The following is an 11,446-nucleotide window of genomic DNA, read 5'->3' as shown; positions in this document are numbered from 1 at the left end:
GGAGCTCTGTGCCTTCCTGTATCCCAATGACTCTTAAGTTTGTTCTTTTGATATTATCCCATAGCTCTTGAATGTTCTGCTCATGATTTCTTAGTAGACTTGCTGAGCTATCTATGTTCTTTTCAAGTTGAAATACTCTGTCTTCATTGTCTGATGTTCTATCTTCTAAGTGATCCACTCTGCTGGTAGTATTCTCAATTGAGTTTTTAAGTTGGTTTATTGTTTCCTGCATTTCTAGTATTTCTATTTGTTTGTTTTTTATTACCTCTATCTCCCTGTGAAATTGATCTTTTACTTCCTGGATTTGTTTGTCAATGTGATCTTTCATTGTCTGATTTTGCTGTCTCATGTCTTCCTTGAGACTCCAGATCATCTGAAGCATGTATGTACTGAGCTCTCTATCTGACATTCCATCTGTTGCAGCTATTACCTCTTCTAAAGTTGAGTTGACCTGCATTGCCTGTGGTCCTTTCTTTCCTTGTCGTTTCATACTGCTGGCGTTTCTTTCTGCTTGGTGAAATTGTTGTGTCTTTGATATTTTCCCCCTCGGGCCAAGTCTCTCCTCTCAGTAGGCGGGAGTCAATCACTGTGCAGCAGTTCTTCCTCCCGGACTGGGCGAGTCTCCACTCCTGCTGTGGGCGGGGCCTTTCCCAGAGCTGGTCAGGGGTCGTTTGCAGCACTGGGGCTGGCAGGTGGGGGGTGGTCGTCTGTAGCTCCAAACCACCAGAGGAGGTTCACAGAGTCGGGCCGGCCGGTGCCGAGCAGGCAGCGCCCGCTCCCCACTCACTGCAAGGTTGCAGGCAGCGGCTGTTTGGCGCCAGCCAGCGGCGGTTCACAAAGCCGCGGCGGGCGTGGGCCCTGGCAGGCAGCGCCCGTTCCTAGGTTTGCTGTAGCGTGTGGGCGGCGGCAGTTCACAGAGCCGGGTGGGGGGGGGCCCAGGTGGTCAATGTCTGCTCCTACGTTCACTGTGACGTATGGACTGCAACCACCCGGCAGCGGCCGGTGGTGGATGATGGAGCCTGGCCGGTGTAGGCCCAGGCAGGCCGCGCCCGCTCCTAAGCTCGGTGCACCGTGTGGGCCACTCGTCTGGCAGCGGCCAGCAGCGGTTCACAGAGCCAGGCCGGTAGATTGCTGCTACGTGTGAGCAGCGGCTGGCTGCAATTCACAGAACCGGGCGGCGGGGGCCCAGGTGGTCAATGTCTGCTCCTACATTCGCTGCAGCCACCCGGCAGAGGCCAGCAGCGGCTCACAGAGCCAGGCCGGTAGATTGCTGCAACGTGTGAGCAGCGGCTGGCTGCGATTCACAGAACCGGGCGGCGGGGGCCCAGGTGGACAATGTCTGCTCCTACATTCGCTGCAGCCACCCGGCAGCGGCCAGCAGCGGTTCACAGAGCCAGGCCGGTAGATTGCTGCTACGTGTGAGCAGCGGCTGGCTGCGATTCACAGAACCGGGCGGCGGGGGCCCAGGTGGTCAATGTCTGCTCCTACGTTCGCTGCAGCCACCCGGCAGCGGCCAGCAGCGGCTCACAGAGCCAGGCCGGTAGATTGCTGCTACGTGTGAGCAGCGGCTGGCTGCGATTCACAGAACCGGGCGGCGGGGGCCCAGGTGGACAATGTCTGCTCCTACGTTCGCTGCAGCCACCCGGCAGCGGCCAGCAGCGGCTCACAGAGCCAGGCCGGTAGATTGCTGCTACGTGTGAGCAGCGGCTGGCTGCGATTCACAGAACCGGGCGGCGGGGGCCCAGGTGGTCAATGTCTGCTCCTACGTTCGCTGCAGCCACCCGGCAGCGGCCAGCAGCGGCTCACAGAGCCAGGCCGGTAGATTGCTGCTACGTGTGAGCAGCGGCTGGCTGCGATTCACAGAACCGGGCGGCGGGGGCCCAGGTGGACAATGTCTGCTCCTACGTTCGCTGCAGCCACCCGGCAGCGGCCAGCAGCGGCTCACAGAGCCAGGCCGGTAGATTGCTGCTACGTGTGAGCAGCGGCTGGCTGCGATTCACAGAACCGGGCGGCGGGGGCCCAGGTGGTCAATGTCTGCTCCTATGTTCGCTGCTGCCACCCGGCAGCGGCCGGTGGTGGATCACGGAGCCGGGCCGGTGTGGGCCCAGGCAGGCCACGCCCGCTCCTTGGATTGCTGCTACGAGTGAGCAGCAGCCATTTGGTGGCTGCTGGAGGGGCTGTGCCCCTGATCTGCGTTGCCGAGATTCAGTAGTCTGTGACAAGCAGACACCTCCAATTAAACTTACTAGTTCCCGGTAGGTCTTCTTTCAGTGGAATTTTGCTTGAAGTTTCTCAGCCTGACGCCTGTGGGTGTATTAATGAGTCTCTCTGATCCCCTTACCACGGACGCATTGAATGTGCTGCCTCTTCGCCGGCGGCCATGTTCTTCCCAATTTCTTACCATTTCTTTTCAAGTCCAAAAAATAGGAGAGACACTGCCCTGAGTGATAGCAGGAAGATCTAACCAGAAAGTTTCCAGACTTTTTCCTACCAAATGCTGGTCATGGACCCTTTCATTACAGATATCAGATAGAAGCAAAAAAAAAAAAGATGAAGTTCCAGAAAGTGGTGCCCATGTCTTCAAATCTAACAACAGCTTTGAGTCTGTTATTTAAATGCATTGAAGTTAAACTCCTTATTTTGCAATTGGCCTCAGACATAATGACCAGTCTATGACTTTTTTCTCTTCCATGATTAAAGCCCCTTTAATTAGTAAGCAGGTATCACCAAGTATAATGTCACATGCCTAAAACCCCAGTGGCTCCAGAGGCTGAGGCAGGAGAAACACGACTTCAAAGTAATCCTCAGCAACACAGTGAGGCAAGGCCCTAAACAACTTAGTTGAGACCCTGTCTCTAAACAAAATACAAAAAATTGTTGACAATGTAACTGAGTTGTAAAGCACTCCTGGGTTTATTCCCTGATACCATAAATAAATAAATAAATAACAAAAAATAAATTTTACTTAATTTAAAAGCCAAAATACCTCTACCACACCACATAACTCATACAAATTTTTCTTATTATTTTAGGACTTTGTTAGTGACAAATATTCAAAACAGTAAGGGACTTCTTTGTGTGTGTGTGTGTGTGTGTGTGTATAAGATTATGCATTATATATGTATGTATGGTATATGTTGATATTATGTATAGTATATGCATATATAATATAGTATGTGTACATGTATACTATAGTATAGGTAACATGTATTATATATGTATACTATATAATATAAATATATATTTGTGTATATAATAGCATGTGTATACTATAGTATATATAGTAAACATATATAATACATAGTATATATGCATATACTATACATAGGATATATGTACAAAGAACAAACACACACACATATAAATATTTATATAGACACATAGTATATATGTATATATACTATGTATTATACATATTTTTATGCCTCTAAGTAGAGAACTCTTATTGGGGACATAGAGAAAAAGGAAGGCAAAAATTAATATGCAACTAGTCACACCATCTTGAATCACCAGAGAATGAAATCTAGAATTTAGACATGGTGGACTCAACTTTTTATATATGTGCATGTGGATGACCCGGGGGCCTCCAATTCAAAAGGTTATTACAATCTTTTGAAAGAAAATATATGTGAGTGGAAGATAATAGATAAACAATTACTATTTGCATGGTGTCTTCCAGGTGCTTTGTCAGCTATGGGCTACAGCACAGACATGTATTTGTAGGCTCCATGAAGAACATTGTTCATCTGTCCTCTAAAGTTATTCCCATTGAAAATATAAGAAGCACAGGATCCTTCTGGACATTAAATGGCAACTCAGTAGCACACACAAAACTATATTAAGACAGAACAGTATGAAATTCCTTCAAAGCTCCACAAATGTTGGTTTGCTCCTGATATAAAAGATGTCAGTCTGGAGAAATATTATTTTCTTCCTCATTTGTGCCTCAAGAACATATCTCAGGAGAAACACTGATTTATCTTCTTTCATGTTAAAGGAACTCTTGAGAAGCAAGAGCTATTAACCCAGATTCTTTTTTAAAATATATATATTTTAATTTTTTTAGTTGTAGTTGGACAAAATACCTTTATTTTATTTTTATATGGTGCTGAGGACTGAACCCAGGGTCTCACACATGCTGGATGAACACTCTACCACTGAGCCACAACTCCAGCCCTCAACCCAGATTCTTGATGGGGGCAAATACTTGAAGATTACAAGGTGCAAAAAAGCATATCACAGGCCCAAATTCTAAGTATGACTCAAGGAAGAAAATAATCTAAAGAACTTTTAAGATATTTAAAAAAATACGTAATTATTTCTAAAAATAAAGATATCTTTTTGTTGCTGTCTCCACAATATATCACTCCTTAAGTAAAAAATTATGTCTTAATATTTCTAAGATTGCCCAAATTGTATCCTATGTGATTGTGTATTAAACTCCACAACCCAGATAATAAGATTTAATTCACTGTCAAAAATAGTCAAAAAAAAACCTTCAAAGAAGTAGAGTGGATGTTTTAGTGGATGTGTCCTTCAACAATTTACTTACCATATGTTTTTGGGGAAATATTCATTTTTCTGCATCCATAAGAAAGAGAGTTTTTTTCTTATTTATTTTTTTGTGTTAGAATTTCAAAAAAAAAAAAACAAAACTAAAACTTCATTTGAAATAACCTCTAAAATAAAACAGACAAGAAATCTACAATATGTATTTAGGGGAAGTAAAAAAGGCAAATAAAAATTTTAATAATTAAAAGTAAATACATTTTTTTCCGTAAACTCAAACTTCATCTGCCTCTTAGGATCTATTTTCTTATCTTGGAAGAAAGAAATCACAAGATAAATATGGGCAAAAAACAAACTGCCAATTTATACAAGAGATATCCAAGTATAGAGTAATCATAAAGAAATCTTTAAAAATTAGAGAAGTATAAAATGAAATGATAAAAGTAGGAAAAAATCATTCTCATAAATTCAAGGAGTTTAGGTTATTATTTTCTATTATTGGAAAATCTTTGGATAATGAAGATACATAATACTCCCTGCCAGAAACAGAGACATAATGAAATTACTGGAAATCTAACCATGAAAACCCATAGGAATACAGCAGTACTCATCCAAACACGTAAAATGCAGGGTGATGGTTCAAGAGAATGTACCTTATTGGCTTCAAAACAGACTGGTAGACAAATGGTACAGAATAGAGGATGCAGAGACTAACGCATAAAATTACAATTATATTATATTAGACAAAGGTGCCAAAAACATGCATTAGAGATAAGACAGCCTCTTCAACAAATGGTGCTGGAATAACTGGAAATCCATATACAACAAAGTAAAATTAAATCCCTATCTCTTACCATGCACAAATCTCAACTCAAAATGGATCAAGGAATTAAGAATACAACCAGAGACCCTGTGTCTAACAGAAGAAAAAGTAGGCTCTAATCTTCATCACATGGAATTAGGCCTCAACTTCCTAAATAAGACCCCTTTGGCACAATAATTAAAATCAAGAATTAATAAATGAGATGGACTCAAACTAAAAAAAAAAAATTCTTCCAGGCAAAAGAAATAATCTGTGAGGTAAATAGAGAACCTACATCTTGGGAGCAAATTTTTACCCCTCACACATCAGATAGAGCAGTAATCTCTAGGGTATATAAAGAATACAAAAAGCTAAATATCAATGAAGAAAATAACCACATCATGGGCATACATGGGCCAAGGACCTGAACAGATACTTCTGAGATGATAATATACAATCAATCAACAAATATAGAAAAAAGTGTTCATTATCGCTAGCACTGAGAGAAATGCAAATCAAAACCAATCTAAGATTTCATCTCCTTCCAGTCAGAATGGCAGCTATTATGAAGACAAAAAACAATCAGTGTTGGTGAGGGTGTGAAGAAAGGGGTACACTCATAAACTTCTGATGGGACTGCAAACTGGTGCAGCCAATATATAAAGCAGTATGAAGATTTTTTGGAAAATTGGGAATGGCACCACCATTTGACCTATCTGTCCCTCTCCTCGGCTATACCCAAGGACCTAAAAACAGCATACTACAGGAACACAGCCACAATGTTTACAGCAGCACAATTCACAATAGCTAAACTGTGGAACCAATCTAGATGCCCTTCAATAGATGAATAGATAAAATTAAAAATGTGGCTTATATACATAATGGAATATTACTCAGAAATTAAAAAAAAATAAAATATGTCATTTGCAGGTAAATGGAAGAAGTTAGAGAAGATAATGCTAAGTGAAGTTAGCCCATCCCAAATAACCAAATGCCAAATGTTTTCTTTGATATAAGAAGGCTGATTCATAGTGGAATATGGAGAGGGAGCATGGGAGGAATAGATAAACTCTAGATAGGGCAGAGGGTTGGGAGGAGAAGGGAGGAGGGATGAGGTTAGAAATAATAGTGGAACATAGTAATCATTATTATCCAAAGTCTATGTATGAAGAAAAAAAATGGTGTGAATATACGTTGTATACAACCATAGATATGAAAAATGATGCTCTAAATGTGTAATAAAAATCATAATGCATTCTGCTTTCATATATAAATTTAAAAAAATTTTAAAGGAATGTACCTTTTGGAAATGAGACATAACAAATTGTGGGAAAAATGGTCACCAGGGACCAGGAACATTTTTGGTCACAGAATAGCCAGTTTAATATATATATACATGGGAAACGCCATATGCATATGGCGTATATATATATATATATATATATATATATATATACACACACACACACACACACACACACACATATATGTATTTAAGTTTTATATAGGTGCCATATGCATATATATATATATATATATATATAAATTTTTTGAGAAAATAAAATTATAAGAAGCATATAAAAGACTCAATTAGCCCATGTGTAGATGATAAAAGTCATTACAAAAATGATAATTTTCCCCAAAATTAACTTACAATTTTTCTAATCAAAATTTCTATGTAAATAAGTGAATAAATCACAGTGAATTTTACCTTTATGTGTATCCATAAAGCAATAAATTTTAAACCTCTAAATAAATAGAAGAAAGGGAAAAATAGAAGGAGAGGGAAAGGGAAGTACTAGGTACTTAAGTGGAGCAATTATATTCCATGCTTGTACGATTATAACTAAATGAACCTGAATAGTATGTGTAACCATAATTAACTAATAAAAAGCATTCTTTACTTATATATATACATATCTTATCTTTAGGTGGTGCTGAGGATTTAACCCCTGCCTTCCACATGTGAGGCAATCACTCTAGCACTGAGCTACAACCCCCAGCTCAACATGCTTTACATTAAATGAAAAAAGAAACCACATCATACAGTTCTAAAATCCATACACAATGTTAAATATATGTAAACACAGCCAAGACACTTCTCAATTATAAGAGAAAAAGAAGGAGTTTTCATCACCTGACACAAATGTATTATGAAACTTTACTATTACAATAATCAAGGAATCACAATCTAAACAAAATCCATAGGTGAATCCATGTGTATGTAAAAATGATATATTTGATTGCAATAGGAATGTCAATATACATTAAACCATAAAAAGGCCAATCTCAGCAACCTAGCTGAACTCTGACTCAAAGTAAATAGATAGATAGATAGATAGATGATAGATAGATAGATAGATAGATAGATAGATAGATAGATAGAAAGAAAGAAAAAGGAATTCAGCTCAGTGGTAAACCATTCTTCTGTTTTTCAACCTCCAGTACCAAAAAAAGAAAGAAAGAAAAAAGAAGTAATATTGAGAACTTGTAAGGGTTCTGACTGTGGAAATGTAGAGAACAGCAAGTTTTCTCTGATTGTGGAAAGGGGTGACAGAGAATGGGAGAGCAGTGTCTGAGATTGGGGCCTCTTATGAATTCATGGCTGGACACGCTCAGTGCCTGGGAAAGTTTCTGTACAAAAGTGCAGGATGCTAGCTGCTGTGATAGCCAGCCCTCCATGAGGATCTGTGCTAGTGTCTTATCAGCCTCAACTATAATCTCAGACACTCAGTTCCTTGGACTAAAGAAACTCTCTTCTTAGACAACCACAATGTTTCACCAAACTCTGCTGCTCCAGACCTGCCCACATAACAGTGACTTTAAACAATGGACTTTCTTGAGAGCTGTGCAAAGCAACTAACATTGCACATTACAATTTAGTAACAGGATTAAGCTGCATAACGTTGCTAACTCTGTAACCTGTCTAATGATGGCAGTGACCTAACACACTGATATAAATAAAAAGTACCAAAGATATGGGTCAGTGGTAAAACACCCTTCTGTTAAAACCTCCAATACAAAAAAAAAAAAAAAGGAAAGAAAAAAGAAAAGAAAACAAAGATGGTAAAACTGAAAAGTATCTAGCTTATAAATAATCAAGGACCCTATACAGCATTGCTCCCCTCCTGCAGGAAAACCACATTTGGAGATTTGATTCTGAGACTCGGCCCACGTGTCAATCACCACAGCCCAGGAAGACTCTAGACTGCTGCACCAACCTGAAAGACAGGACTTGAGCAGGGCCTGTGGCTGACACAAGGGGATGGAGAAGCTGCCAAGAGTATTGGCCACCAACATGCTCCACACCAGGCTGGCCAGTGGGAATGAGGGACACTGGCCCTGAGTAAGGCTTAGGCCTGCAAACTTCTGAGAGTTCCTAGAGTCTGGGTCAGCCAGCTCCAGTTCCGCCACAGCCAATCTCGCCTGAAGATCTCTCTCCTCCAGCCTCCCTGCCCAGGCTCCAGGTGCCACAGAACACTCACCATTTCCTGGTGCTCAGCAGCCAGAGCTGCTCCCTTGTAAACTTCAGCACAGGCACAGCAGAGTAACCCAGGATCCTGGGCCCAGAGGGAAGCAAAGCCAGCGGGATGGCAAACTCCAGAAAAAAAGATCCAGAAACCGAGTGCGGAAGCCCGCTCCCTCCTTCTAGCTGCGCCTAGGATTGGACAGTTTTCAGCAAGGGCTCCTGATTGGGCAGAGCTTCAATCAGTCCCCGCCCCACTCCACCCCACCAGCCTGAGCCCAGAGACCCTTCTTTTTGAGCCACAGGGGATGATATCCACTTCAGGCAAGAATGAGGCCAGAATGGCAGGGTGGCAGATTTTTTTTTTTTAATTATCTTTTGAGACCTAGGAAATGCACCTTAGAGCCTCTGGATGCTATTTTAGGGCAAGATTTCCTCCCAGAAGTGGGATCTAGCCCAATCAGCAAAATATAGGCATTTAACCTTGCATACAAGATCATTTCAGTTTATGGATTATATATGCTTGCATATTATTCCTAAATTTTTTTAAAATAAAAATTACTGTAAAAAATTATTTAACTTTCTTGTTCTCTGGTCTTTTGGAGAGACAGATAGAACTTTGAGCTGGAAAGCAACCCCCTAAAGCAACAATGTTCCATAAAAACAAAGCATAAGGCACAAGGGTAATTTAAAATTTTCTGGAACTCACATTTAAAAAGTGAAAATAAACAGCTGAAATTAATTTCAATCACATAAACCAATATGTTTATAATATTACCTTTATATGACTAAATTTCAAATCTGAAATTCTCCAGAATATATGAGCACAGCAGCCAACTTCCAAATTTGAGAACTGTGGGTTCCCTAATGTCCAAGAGGTAAGCCCCTGGTCTATCCTTTTATGTGCTCAAGTGGAGGGATAAAATTCCTCACTAATATTTCTCCTCAGGCCCAAGAGCAGTAGAGACAATGCCCTGAGTGAGAGCGAGGAGCTCAACAGAAAGGTCTTCTCACTTGGTGCTGGTCACAGGCTCTTTCTAATTGTAGTGATCAGAAAGAAAAAAAAAAAAGGAAGGTGGATTTCCAGGTGCTTGGGTACACATACCCTGTTATCTGTCCACAGCCTTGAATCTACAGTTTATACACATTAAAGGCAAATTTCTTATTTGGAATTTGGCCTCAAACCTAATGGCTGAGATGTAAAATCTGTTTCTGTTTGTGGACAAAGTCCAACAACTAATAACCTACTGGACTGGGACTCAGAATAAGCTGTGTCTGATTGCAAAGGCAAAAATACCTCCACCAGATCACAAGAAACTTGAAATATTCCTTATTGTCTTCATATTTTGAAAATGACAGTTATTCAAAATAGCAGAATTTGTGATATAAGTATATAAAATCCAGTCCAATGTGATACCTAGTATAATATGAACAGAACTATTTCATATATCTCAGTCATTGCAGACCTCTTATTTCCAGATCCTGGAAATCCTGGTTCAGTTTACATTGTTATACCAAGAACCCCCAAATAACTCTCACACCACACATTGCCATTCCAATTAAGCCTTTAGTGCTTAGCAGTGACACTCACTTTTCTCTCCAAAGAAGGAGATAGTCAGTGTGACGTGCCTATCTTCAGCTGGCCTCATATTTAAGCCCCCCCTAAAAAAACAACAGGAAAGGGATGTTTAGGAGTTTAGCCAATGTAAGCAAGCAAGTACAGAATCCGAATTGAGCACTTAACAGCACAATGCAATGGGTACCTTGGTATTTCCCATAGGACTTGCCAATTGGCATAGCAGCAAACAAGCATAAGGGAAGTGGGTCAAAATGACACTAGTTGAGTACAAGTTAGAAAATGGTTACTAATGTCTACACGATTAATCTTTGACAAGTTACAGTTCCCAAGAATAATGAAAAGAAAAGAGACCAATTTTACATTGTATAAAAATTGCTATTTTGTGTTGCCAAGTATGTTATTAATGGGTACAGAGGTGGGGCTTTCCCATGGGAGAAGCATTTCTTACATGATATGGAGTCTCAGGGTAAAATGGAGTGTTTGGTCATTACCCATATAGCCTGGGCATAAGAACATCAAGGGCAAACACTAGCTAGAATCCATCACACACACTCTTTACACATCAATATATAGGTTGATATTGAAAATGTGGAAAGTTTACTAAGGGTTTATCAATTATAGACCCAAGCTGATCTAGAGGAATATAAGAAACCACCAAGTCCTATGTTTGAAAGGCAAGCAGCAGAAAATTGTATTATTAAGAGCATATAGCAAAAGAATGCCAAGTAGGGATATATAATTATTGGAAGTACAATAAATCATCAGAGAATTTGAATCTGAATTTCAGACAAGGAATGTGTGACATAGGATATTTGGACATGTGAATGACATGAGTGTTCATGGTGACAAAGTTATAAGCTTCTTAAAAGAAAATTTATGTGGGATATAAGATAATAGTTAAGCAGTATCTTCACAGTAACTTCAAGGCATTTTGTCAGCTGTGGAGGCCTGGCACCTACTTAAATTAATACCTTTCCTGGAGCCATTGTTCAACTGTGTCCTCCAAAAGCATCCAATTGTAGACATGAGAAAACACAGGCTTCTAGATATTCTAGATATCAAATGACCCCTCAAGAACATAAGTCAGAGC

Source organism: Urocitellus parryii (genome assembly GCF_045843805.1).
Source record: "Urocitellus parryii isolate mUroPar1 chromosome 13 unlocalized genomic scaffold, mUroPar1.hap1 SUPER_13_unloc_9, whole genome shotgun sequence".
Taxonomy (NCBI): Eukaryota; Metazoa; Chordata; class Mammalia; order Rodentia; family Sciuridae; genus Urocitellus; species Urocitellus parryii.
The sequence above is the reverse complement of the archived record's forward strand: the minus strand, read 5'-3'. Positions refer to the sequence as shown.